Below are 13,050 nucleotides of genomic sequence, written 5' to 3' on the forward strand. Positions count from 1 at the left end.
GATTTATAAGTCAGTTCGCGCGTTTGTAATGGCCCTAGTATAGTAATATTGTTGGGCGCTTACGGCAGGTCCGTTTCACGGCACTGGAGCGTCGGCACCACTGCCGCGAGTGCGGCGCGGTGTTCTGCGGGCGCTGTTCGCGCTACGAGGCGCCCGTGCGCCGGCTGCGCGCGCTGCGCCCCGTGCGCGTCTGCCAGCGCTGCCACGACGCCATACACGCCAAGCAGTAGCCCAAAGGTGCGACTTACCGTCAGAAACCGGTGTTTTGGTTGAACTTTTGACCTGACATAGCGACTGCTTATCGACTCTTTACCAGCGATCATTAGCTAAAGTTTAATAAAAAATCAGGGTTTTACAAAAATACCGTGGGAATTCCCGAAAAAAAAATCGTGGTTTTCATTGACGTTGCATTAAAAACAACCATGACAAATTTCATAGCTCTAAGCCCAACGGTTGTTATTTCGAGATTTTATTCCTATCCCGTGAGAATATCGGGATAAAAGTAGCTTCAGTGTTATTCCGAATGTTCAACTATCTAGATACCAAATTTTGTCCAAACCGTCCAGCCGTTTTAGTTTCAAGGAGTAGCAAACATAGGTACACACACACTCACAAACTTTATTTATAATATTATATAAGTAGGATTGTTTTGGGAAACATACAGCACAATTTGTTACCTTTATTTTTAAATAATACATCAGCCGAAACGGCTTCCAGTAATAGTATATTCATATAACGAAAACCTTTAGGGTATTTTCCGTTGACATAAATTTATGAAATGTGGCAAAAACTTACATTGCTTGAGAGCCTAGTGCTTTAATGAAAAATCCGCAAATTCATAAATAACAAAAAATGGCTTAACTTATTTTAAACTTGTACGAAACTGGATGCTCGAGTCCAATCACACTTGGTAGATTCTTTGGCCAAATCATAAAATAAAGAAATACAAGAATCTTTAAGCCTTCTTTTGCCCCTTGCTTGTACAGTTAACTATAAAGATATCGATACGGTCAAAGTTATAAAAATATGTATACACGACCTTAGTGTTCAGTTTAATTTAAATTCCTAATTTCCAGAAATTTCCAAGAACTTTCGAACTTTTTGAAAACTTTCCGCAACGTGCACATTTGTACTTGTACCTTTTTTAAAGAGTTTCAGTTTTATTAATAACTTATTGTATCTCTCTAGGTTCATGATCCAGACCCCGTATCTAATGACGCAAAGGAACAAACAGCAAATCCATTATTTATAACAACTTGTATTGTCATATTTGCTTGGAATCAAAATGATTATGCGCTACGTAGATAAGAAGACAGTGATAATTTTTTATTAAGGCTTTTAAGTGTAAATGTTTGAGCAAGTATTTATTTAAATACTGCAGCAGAATGAACAATTCTACATGTCAACATTATGTTAATTAAACATATATTTATGTTGCTACGGCACAGTGTGCGTGAAATGACAAAATTTATCTGTTTTGTCTAAAATGATACGGTACTATTATTTCATGTGTATTTCAGACTCGAAAATAATTTAATAAATGTGGGATTATTTCTCATGGGACCCATTAAATCGCTCCAGAGAAATTCATAGACAGGTGTAAATTTCTCAAGACGTAAAATACTTTAATTCCTTAAATTAAGAGCTGATTGCTTAGAAAACAAAATATTATGGACAAAATAAAGAAAATAAGTAATTTTACATGAATTATAATTACTGTAATCTAGTCAAATTATAAGTTTAACCCAAATTATTACTCAATAATCTATTATATTTCCCTTTTTTCGAATATAAACGTACACAGTTCTAAATTTAAATAAATTGTAATACTTACATATTCAATGGATGTTTAGACTCGATCTTTGTTAGTGATATTTTATGTATTCGTAAATATGACATTTCACATAAAATATCGGTATTTCTGACGATTGATATAGACTTTGTTGTCTTACTAAGATATGTTATTTAATATTATTTATGTCCCACAATGCTAGCTGACTAACCATGCTAAGGCAAGACAGTTGCCCCAGGAAATGCAAGTTTACCCCTTTATTTTAGCAGTGCTTAATCAATTATGCGTAATTACAAAAGTAGACTGGATCTTTGTCAGGCAATCGGACATTAATACCTATTATAAAATCTATATTTTCCGGTCAATTCCTGTTTTATTTTATTAATATTAGTGCAGGCTGTGAAAGTTAAAGAATTTTAAATTATTCAACTATAAATATTGATTTACTTAACGGAAAATTTAAAATAATATTTCAATACAATCACTATAGTCTATTGTTGATATATATAATTATACTTGTGACTATTATTTTTTTTACTTTATATTTTCTTATAAATTCACGTTTTGCGATTTCTTAAATTTTTGACATAATTTTCATTTCTTAAAATAAATTTAACTATTACCATCAGGAGACCCACTTGCTCGTTTGCCATCCAGTCGAATAAAAAAAAAAACCAATTTCTTATTTGCTGCGATGTATTCGGTTCTTTAGATATGCAACTGTCTGGCGTTAGCTTAAATGCAGAAAAGGTCATGTGCTGTTCTTTTGATAGAAAATAATATCATGATAGTGGAGTGGACTCGATGTTTCCAGAGCAGCGGTAAAACATTTGTATGTACCTATGACAAAAAATAAATAACAAAGTTTATATCTTCTATTTGGTCATATAGTTAATTTCCATGTCTAATTAAATCAACTCATGTTATCACTTATAAGTTATTGATAATTGATATTAAATCGAATTAATTATTTGTTTACTTTATGTGGTGCTTTTGATATAATTATTAAATCACTCTACATCAGTATTAGTAAGATAAGAGAAACGTGGATTGAATTATTTACATACGATTCCTATATTTAAATTAGATCTCAACTTTAGTATCTTTTGGAATTTTAGGTCGATTTATTTAGAAGTTTTTTTTTGGATGAATTCGTTTTGAAACATGTTGTGAATTCTTTTTGTTTGAATGTAAATTACATGCCTCGCTGAGAACGTCAACAGTTATATATATATATTAATTTTAGTACAATATATTTTGGATGTTGGTTTACGCAGAACATCCAATTTGTGAAATTTATTATTTTGATTATTTATTTATATTGTCTAGTCACATATGTATGCACGTGTTGTTGTGTTACTTTGTGTTTTGCATTGTAGGCATAACTTAGCACTGTTTCGTTTGATAGATATTCCACGTAAATGTTTTACACATTCCTAAAAGTATACCATATTACATTTATTTTTCAAGTTCGTCCTGTCTGAACCAAGCAATGAATTAGAAGTCTTCATATTATCGTAATTTATTCACGTCAATGTCATAACATCAGTAACACAAATAGCTTGAATGAAATGAATGTCAATATAATATACTATAGGTAGAGTCATTCACGATGACGCGTGCCGTGGTTCTTATTACAATGTTTAATGTCTAATTTTGACAAAATCACGCGTCTTCGTGGATGGCACTAGGTATACCTACAGTAATGTTTTTAATTTAAAATGTCGTTAATGTTTCAATGGTAGCTTTCTATATTTGTAAAAAGTTAAAGTATTAATGAGCAGAAAAGAATTCTTTAGATTGTGCGTGCAAGAACAGCTTGTTCAATGATATTAAACCGTAGTTATGGTCTCGCATTTAGATACAATATCGTAAGCGTACTCGTAGTATTGTATAGAAAAATAAATTTACAGACAATATATAGTAACGTTGTTTAGGTAGTACGTAGGCACTGAAGTTTATGCCGTTAACTAATGTATTCATGTATAAATGAATAAAGTGGTACAGCAAGCAATTAATTGATTTTTATTTTATTCTATTTACTTTCTGTTTATTTGTAACGTCAGACGGTGCAAGACTGAGGAAAAAGGAGCTAAAATAAACAACAATATTTCAACTAAACATAATATTTATTCTTCATAATATTTGAACTCTCATTAGGTATCTAAAATATCTACATTGTGTGCTGATATTTACATGCTTTTAGACAATGATAAAAGTCACTGTAGAATATACAAACCATTCAACAAATTTCGAAACAACGATTAGTACAATTTTTCCAAGAGTAAGTGAATTTCTTTATTGTAAATACATGGTCATGAAAATAGGATTCACATTTTTTTTTAAGCTATGAGCCATGTCGGGTGTTAATACATATTTTATGTACTTATTTTATATGCAACAGCGTGCAATTAGACATAAAATACGGTGCCGTTGGATTATTTGAGTGCTTGTACTACGTATGACATCTCATAATTTATATATCACAATATTATGTATAGATACATACATAATAACTAACACGGATAGTCACAGTTGATATGGCAAAACCATACTGTGGCTGGCAAATTATAAGGTCTTAATCGAATCTACTGAGTAGTGTTTGTTTTATCTAAGGATTATTTAAGTACTAACTTTTTATTTTATTATAAAATCATTTTAGCTCGCGAAATGTCAGTAAAAAAACTATGCAAAGTTTGTTAGTGATATGCCTTTACGATACCTAATGCTATTGTTAAAAAAGAAGGCAACTTTGTCAAAAGACAACCTGGAATGTATGGGCACTGTTACTGAATTAGTTAACACTTTCACTGTCCATTGCTTTCGCCACTGTCATGGGTCGATACGTCAGTGCATTACAGTAATTAGTAGACGCGGCAGAGCTAGTTTTAGCGCACAATGCACGGGCCATTAGTGTTAAGTGTCCAGGAGGTCCATCTTCGGAGCAGCCTTTTCGCTCCTCAATTAGATGGCTTCTTGGAACTGGTCGTTAATTTGTATGGATATACTTTTGAACTAAATACATACTTAAATTTCTTGAAGGCTAAACCGGTAAGCAAACTAAAAACTGTTCATTTTATGAACTTTCAACTAAACTCAAATGGAACATTAATGTAATAAAATAGCTAAATTGTGGTGACATTAATCTTTCTAATGAATGATAAAATTCCTTGGGAAGATGACTTTCTTGTAAACCTTAATTATGGTCAAGTAAGAACAATACAAAAATAAAAAATAACAGAATAACATTAAAAATAATCAAGACATAACACGTAAGTACACAAATTCTTGTTTAAGTATTTCGAAGTTGTTACTGAAGCATAAATTACAATCCGGCCGTACAGCACGGCGGGAAATCTCGCATAACCTCGCACCTATTAAATAGATTCACGAACTATAAAAAGTAAAGGTTCTACAAATTTACAAATATTTACAAAAAAAAAACTAAAAAATATCCAAAACCCTATTATAAATAAGTCTGATTATGATTACAGATAAATACTGCATTGTTCGTGTTGTTTGTTGCGCCGTGGCTGGAACAACGCACCCGGCTCTATATAATACTGTCCATGGACGAATATAACGCGAACTAGTTCTAACTTACGTATTGTACGAATATAATTATATCCAAATAGTGTGCGGCGCAAAAGCACAGTGCGATATACTATGTAAAGAATTAAGTACAACATTCGCATAGTCACAAGTGAAACGCATTGGTCTCCTATGTGGTGTCAAGTACCCAGAAGGACTACAGTTATTAACTACACTCATTAATGGGCGATATAGGATATATTGCTTCAGACTCAGGTTTGCGAGCGGCTGCAGCTCCACCGCGCGAGCCCTAAACAGTCGCTAGATTCGCTTGAGTACATTTTTATAATATAAAAATATCACGAACTAGTCTTATACATCGACGAAGGAACCTGCATCATACCTGACCGGGCCAGGCGAGTCAGATTTATCAATTATCCTACTAATATATCACTTCATATTTTAAGTAGACAAAACACCGACAGCGTACAATTTCGTTAATAAGCCAATTTAGGCGTGCATAGATCTGATAATTTGGTGACATCAAAACACTTACTTACGATAGAAGACAATCAGCACCAACATACAACTTGTCGTTCTTACTAAGCGTTTGATTCGATATAAGAGTGCGGGCAACATTCAACAGTCAATATATTTATAGAGGATATCATAGTTATAACGATTACGATAATACTGTGCTACACATAACGTCTTTAATCAGACGAATTGAGCATTTCACGTTGATGTTAACTCAAGCCAGCAACAGTCTGTTCATTTGTAACAATCTAAGACTTCATATTTATACGCCTTTATTTATTTAACTTAACTTCTTTAGAATCAGCCCGTCTACTCTTTTTTTATAATCTATAACAATCAACTTACATGTTTCGTCATCGGGTGCCAGACCCTGGGACTAGATTGGCGTTTGATCTCATAAAATCACCAACAGTTCCCTCTTTAAGTAATTAGGATATTGAAAATTAAGTACTTCACGTATTTTCCCACGATATAAAAAATGTCCCCGAATAGAAAAGGAACATGGAATTCTGTAACTTGATCATTGTCTGTTTTTTTTATGTAACATGAGAAGAAATTAAGCTCTTATCAGTGTCATAGTCTATCAGACCTTATCTTGTTGTCTCTCTATACAAACAATTTAATTGTTCACGGGTTTCGCGGTTGACGAATGAAATTCCATCTGGCAAACAGAAACTACAATTATCGACCTCATTAAGCTGGCACTACACTTCGTGTTCCGAAGAAGTGCAAGCTGAGACTACTACAACCAATATAATTATGTTATAATAACAACATTACTAAATATCAATCAAGGTTGTCAGCTTCGTTCTTTCCCAATCGCAATGTCTCACGTGGGACATAATCAGCCGTAAGATATGTTCTCCCGCTCATTCTCAAAAAGCTCCGAAGCTCGGTTATTTTCGGACCACAGTCGGTTTCTTCTTCATCTTCGGGAATAGACGTAACTCTAGGTCGTCATCGGAGGTGGAGTTGTTACCGTCGCTCGCCATCTACATGGGTGCCGGCGTGGGGGTGAGGAAGGGGTTGGTGGAGACGTGTCCGGCGAAGGATTGCGCGCGCGCGGTGGCGGCGAGCGGCGGCGCGCGCGCCACGCGGCCCAGCCACGCGTCCGGGTGCGGCGCGCCGGCCGGCAGCGGCACCGGCGCCACCGGCACCGGCTCCTCGGCCAGCTGACGCAGTCCCAGCGACAGCTGCTGGCACATCGCCGCCACAGGGTCTTCGGCGGTGCTCGGCTGCAATGATGACAGTGCAATAATTAGTGATGCTGCTCGCTGTGGTTATTGTTGCGATATTTTGAACAATTTGCATGAGTTCGATCCCGTGGAAGAATAAAAAATTGGCTAGCCCTCTTTGACGTTGAAAATACATTTTCAACCTCCTGCTTTAGTGCACCCCTATTGACCCGCAAGGAATATGTTTGTTCGTTTGTTTGTTCATACTTTATTGTTCAAAAGGAAATACAAAAAGGTATATAAAAGGTGGTGTGTATCTGTATTCCTAATTACAAGTCTCTAGTTCCAGTGGTTTAGGATTTGCGTTGTCTGTCAATCAGTTAGTCATTTTATAGATACAGAAAATTGGGACTCAACTCCTTTCTTGACAAGCTAAAAATATAATAATAATAATTATTATTATTTATTCAGAAAAAATGCAGTACAATTTAAAAAATACAATCTTTTGATAAAATCTACGTAACACGTGTGCCTGAACTAAGGTTACTAAGTGAACCCTGTATCTCAGGCTAACGATCATATTTACAAACTAAAATAATCACATAGTAAATAAACAATGTACACGGTATATGGAACTTGTTAGATTAGCAAATTTAAGTCCGCAGCACCTGTACTATGACCACAAGGTATCTTATAGTGTATGCAGGTCGCACACTTAGGATCCTCAGTTTTCTTTGGGCATTCTTTTATTGCGTGACCTTGGTTGCCACAGTGGCCGCAGGTGTAGGCAGAATCCCGACATGATTTGGCCGCATGCCCATACTGCTGACACGTGTAGCATCTTGTGACCAGAGTAAAATCTCTTACAGGGCAAGATGACCAATTCACAAAGACCCTGTCTTTCGTGACCAGTGTTTTACGTATTGATGCAGTTACTTCAATTTCGTAAATACAAGTATCAGCGTCTTTTTGTCCGACTTATGGCTAAGCTTGATAGAGCTTAAGAACGATTCGAGACTGGTATTTAGAAGTTTATCTGCTAGATTTTCAAACTCAAAACTCAAACTCACAACATTTATTGACAAGAAAAACACACTACATCACAACAAAAACACAGTAAAAACATTTTGATGGTAAAGACAGGTAAAGACTTCTTTCTCCTGCATAGATACGGGCACGCCTATAACAACCTCTTTTACGTAAGTTTATGAGGATCATCAATCGTAAGGCCTGAGTTCGTAAGCTGTACTGACTGCTTAAGCTTCATGATGTCCTCCTTAGTATCGGTGCTGATAATTACACCGCCGTTCTTTGTCTTGCGAAGGCCTCTCACTTGGAGTTTCATCTGTTCAGAGCAGATAAGCTTTTGGACCAGGGATTTTGTCTCTTCACTTGACTTTTCCTTGTTATTCCCACTTGTTAAATGACCACTGAATTGAAATTCGTTGGCTGGATGAAGTTATTGGTACCTTTTTTGACCATGTCAGCAAAAGAAGTTCCCAGAGCCGGTTTTGATGACTCCTCTATAGTATGCTTGAGGCGCTGGGATAGATCTGTAGTAGGTTTCGACGACTGATCAATGCTCATCTTCAGGTCCTGGAGCCGCTGGGATAAATCAAGTTGGCTTTTGAGGGTCTGAATAGAAGAGTGGGCTTGGACGGTTCTCAGTTTCACAGACTGATAATGAACTGCCATTTGAGATGTACCGTGAGCTACTTTCCGGCACAAGTTATTAATGCGCAATTTCTGTTCTGCATTCAATTTCCCTTCGGATGCGATAGAGCACACCTCGTTGAGGCACTGTTCAATTGACGACATCCAGTTCGACAGTTCAGGAGTTGAGATAACTTCGGGCATGTCGTCATCGTCCTGACTGGGCGCTGCAGGCCCAGGGGCGGGCGTACTCGGGGAGTGCGAGCGGTCCTCGCACTCCGGTTGAAAGGACTATTTTCCATTTTTATATAACTTCTAAGTATTATTACACTTTAGAAAACATTTCAAAGAACACACTAAGCACAGTATGACACAGATTACGTATCGGTAAACAAGGTCACGACTCAGCAAAGTGATTATTTATTAATTTTAAAGAATATTCGACACGTCTAATCGCGATGCGCAATAGTAAAATATAAAAATACGACTGGCATACAATAGTCTTATACCGGTGTAATGCAATACAGAATACGGGCAAGCGCAAAACTAACCTTTTGTAAGGGTCTCCCACAACCATCGACGCGACGCGGACTCGGCTTTAGCTGATCAAAAATCTCATGTCCACGCAATAAAAGCAGGCGACGCGAAACGACGTTTACCAACGGGAAGACGTCTTTTTCGCTCTTATTGCGTGGATATAAAGCGTTTTTTGGTCGGCTAAAGCAGATTCCACGTCGATAGATGTGGGAGACCCTTAACCTGCGTTGAAATAAATTCACGATTAAATTCAGATTTAATTCTCACCTGTGCAAATGTGTCGGGCTGCGGCGTAACATTCGCGAACGGGGAGGGCTGGGCAGGCTGAGCGGCGTTGGCAGAGTGGGCGGGCTGCGTGGGCAGCGTGGGCGGCGCGCGCGGCGGCGAGCCCAGCCCGGCGCGCGTGCGCTCCAAGTTGGAAGGCAGCTCGCTGATGCGCAAGGACATCTGCCGCTTGAACGGAGAACTGGAAACGGGAAATCATCCTTTATAGGAAACGTTTGAAGGTGCGGACACATGCAAGTCGCTCGATGCCCGTTTCCAGCGTCAAATATGGTCATAGCGATAAAGCTGAAAATGTTGAGCTTTATCGCTGAAAAAAAAACCGCTTCAATTTCGGCAAATACACTTTTTTTTTCATTCACTCCAATTTCTTTTATTTGTACCACTGCCACGACTGCTACTAAATGAGATTAAGAAATCAGCTTCCAAGACCAAGATCATTCCCGCAAGCAGCCATCTTGACGCTGCTGCTCGACGCGGCGACTTTACGCTACTTTTTTGAGTCGCGGGAAATTCAAAATCACATTCAGATTTATCGGTGCAAACGAGCGACGGGCGACTGCATGTGGCCGCACTTTGAAGATATTGTATGTACACTATGATATGTAGGTAATTTATGCAATGATTGTAATTTCTATATTCAAATCGCTCCAATTTTTTTTTAATTGTAGCTAGTAAAAGCTAGAGTTTTGTGGTGGATTTTTGCTTGATAATATACTAACAAGACGGACGGATGACCTGTGGCTGTATTGTCTAACGCTCTGATGTTCGCAATCGCATTCACCATCTCTCTCTACCCTCATCTTGTACCGTATGACAGAATGAAATGATGAAAACGATGGTGTGCAAGTGTGTTAAGACAACAAGGCCTCTGGTTACAGCGCGCGTTCTCGGTAGATGTAGGCCGCTTCAAACCGAAGCAAGTGGGCCCGGCCTATAACGGCGGACGTCCTACGGCTGAATGATGATGATATTTACGTGCTTGACATCAAGCGAATCATCTCCGAAGCGTCTCAGACGTTTTTAACCAGTGTGCCGCGATTGCTGAGAACTGTATGCTGCATTGAAATCACGAATAAGTTTAATTAAAAAAATAGTACGAAAACAACTGATGCGTGGCGTTTGCAATTCGTACCTAAAGGTGTCAACGAGACCCTATTAATAAGCCGCCGCTGTCCGTTATGTTATATGTACATATTATGGGTATACTGTACGGAACCCTCTACGCGCCAGTCCGACTCGCACTTGCCTATTTTTTACTGTTGTGTCGTGAAACTTTGATGAACGAAGTCTGCGTTAAAACCAAAAGGTTGAAAACGCCTGCCCTAGAAGCGCTGCGTAATTATTGACCTGTTATTGAGATGCGCGAAGCCCCGGAAGGAGCCCTGCCGCTCGAGCAGGTGCGGCGCGGCGTGCGGGCGCTCCACCGCGAACGGGTTGTGCGGCGTAGGGCGCGGCGCGGCCGCCGGCGCCGGCAGCGCGGGCAGCGGCGGCGTGTCCGCCTCCGACACGCGCCGAGATGTTATCGCTACAAAAACAAAAGTTTTTCACTTCGCATGTTCGTAAAGTTCGTGTTTATGCTGTATCTAGGCGACATAAAATCACTTTTTTTGCTCTAGTGCAGTAGTGGTCAAACTTTCGTCATGGGGGGCCAGAAAGTTACAGATATTTTAGAGATTACACCGTTCTATTTTATACTTTTTTCATATTTTTGCCAAATAATGAAATTATATTATAATCGCGGGCCATATTGGTAGGTACTATTCACTTCGAAGGAACGTCGGCGGGCCTTACTTTGCCCATCACTGCTCTAGTGCATAAAATAAAATCTTCGTCTAAGACCAAGGTAATCAGGTGTCAACAGCCACAAACAAAAAAGTTTCTACATATGTTTTAATTAATTGTTAATTTATATAAAACTAAAAATCAATCAAATCAATCGAAATAAATCAGTAAAATTAAAAAAAAAGAATTATCATAATAATGCATAAAAATACAAGGTACATTCACAGAAAGTGAATTATTGTTATTGTTGTTGTTGTGTTTATTGTTTCCACTGTTGCTATTTCATTTCCTCACAATCTAAGTGAAAATCAGAGTGTAAAACTCGAGCATTAAACCCATTTTCCCCTCGACGTGTCTATCCACCTATATCTGCTATATGAACGTCTTGGGTAAAATGGCTCGTTTTATGCTCTCGTTGTACAATCTACTATTTATGTACTATAGCGTTAGCATGCAGTAATTAAAACTAACTAGCCTTAGGATACGTACGCACTATGCGGTTCACAGCGTGGTTTAAACGCACAGTCTCCCTTCAAAGTATCGCATGACAATGAGACGGCGACCTAAAACCGCGTAGTTCGCGGCATAGTGAGTACGTAGCTTTAGTAACCTAGTGCGTAGGAGTTTCGAAAAATCCCTTCATGCAGCTCTATGATAATCTCTAATTTCAGGTATGTTAACTGTTTTATGTAAGGGTTAAGTACACATATTTTTATCAGCAGACAATATATCGCTTTTGTAAAAACTATTTCTCAGAAAATTAAATCAAGAATAAGGCACTAGTCTCACCACACAATTTAATTTTGATTTATTTCTTACTACCTTTGGCCTCTGCTCCGCCCGCGTGGTATTCGGTTATCGCGCGCTGTTCCTTCGGGAACTGTGCATTTTTCCGGGATAAAAAGTAGCCTATGTCACTCTCGGGCCCATAAACTACCTCTATGCCAAAAATCACGTCGATCCGTCGCTCCGTTACGGCGTGATAGACGGACAAACACACAGACATACAAACACACTTTCGCATTTATAATATTAGTATGGATTTGAATAGTTTCTACACTGGTGGTAGCTATGCCTAATGTAATTTAAAAGATCTTCTGATATTCTAGGTAAACATAATTGAGGTAAAACAATTAATTTGGGAACAATATGCTGCCGTAATATACTAATTATCCAAAGATTAACAAAAGAGAGGGTGTAATAGATATCGTTCTATAGTGTATCAAAACGATGGTAATTTACTACACACACTGCTTAAATTATTTGTAATACCTATATGAGTAGATGCGGAATTCAGACGGCATGCGTTATGACTGCACTGGAAATACCATTTCTATTGTAAGTCAAAAGTTGAACTTGTATTCAACGGCAATTTGGCAGACTCAACACAGATCGTCTGAATATATTATTTGTATGGATTTTGTTTGACCAGTCATTGCTAAGTAATGTGGTAATGATCCGTGACTTATGTTACGTAATAGCTAAATAAAAGACTAGTTAGAATGAAATTTTGAATTAAGACCAACAAGCTTCATAGTTTAGTAATCGCAATTCGGTTAATTTGAATAAAAAGATTCGCATATCTTTTAATATCACACTGCTATTGATGCACAGCACACACTAAACTATTATGATTTATTCAAAGTTGATCTGCATTTCAAAATGGATTATTCAGTTACAGATGAATTTCAAAAAACTACTTCCATGCAAAAGATTATTTTTTTTGTTTTCTACCTAATTTATTAAAATATGCATCTT

The 13,050-nt window shown here is 37.7% G+C and overlaps 1 protein-coding gene and 1 pseudogene across 1 annotated transcript in view; both read right to left on the reverse strand.

Moving 5' to 3' along the window:
• LOC141444289 (uncharacterized) overlaps positions 1–13,050 on the reverse strand; it is a gene marked incomplete in the record, with an annotated part of 49,990 nt that overhangs the window by 23,080 nt on the left and 13,860 nt on the right.
• Positions 8,008–9,415, reverse strand: LOC141444291 (uncharacterized; annotated as a pseudogene).

This window comes from Choristoneura fumiferana, chromosome 29 (assembly GCF_025370935.1).
Source record: "Choristoneura fumiferana chromosome 29, NRCan_CFum_1, whole genome shotgun sequence".
Taxonomy (NCBI): domain Eukaryota; kingdom Metazoa; phylum Arthropoda; class Insecta; order Lepidoptera; family Tortricidae; genus Choristoneura; species Choristoneura fumiferana.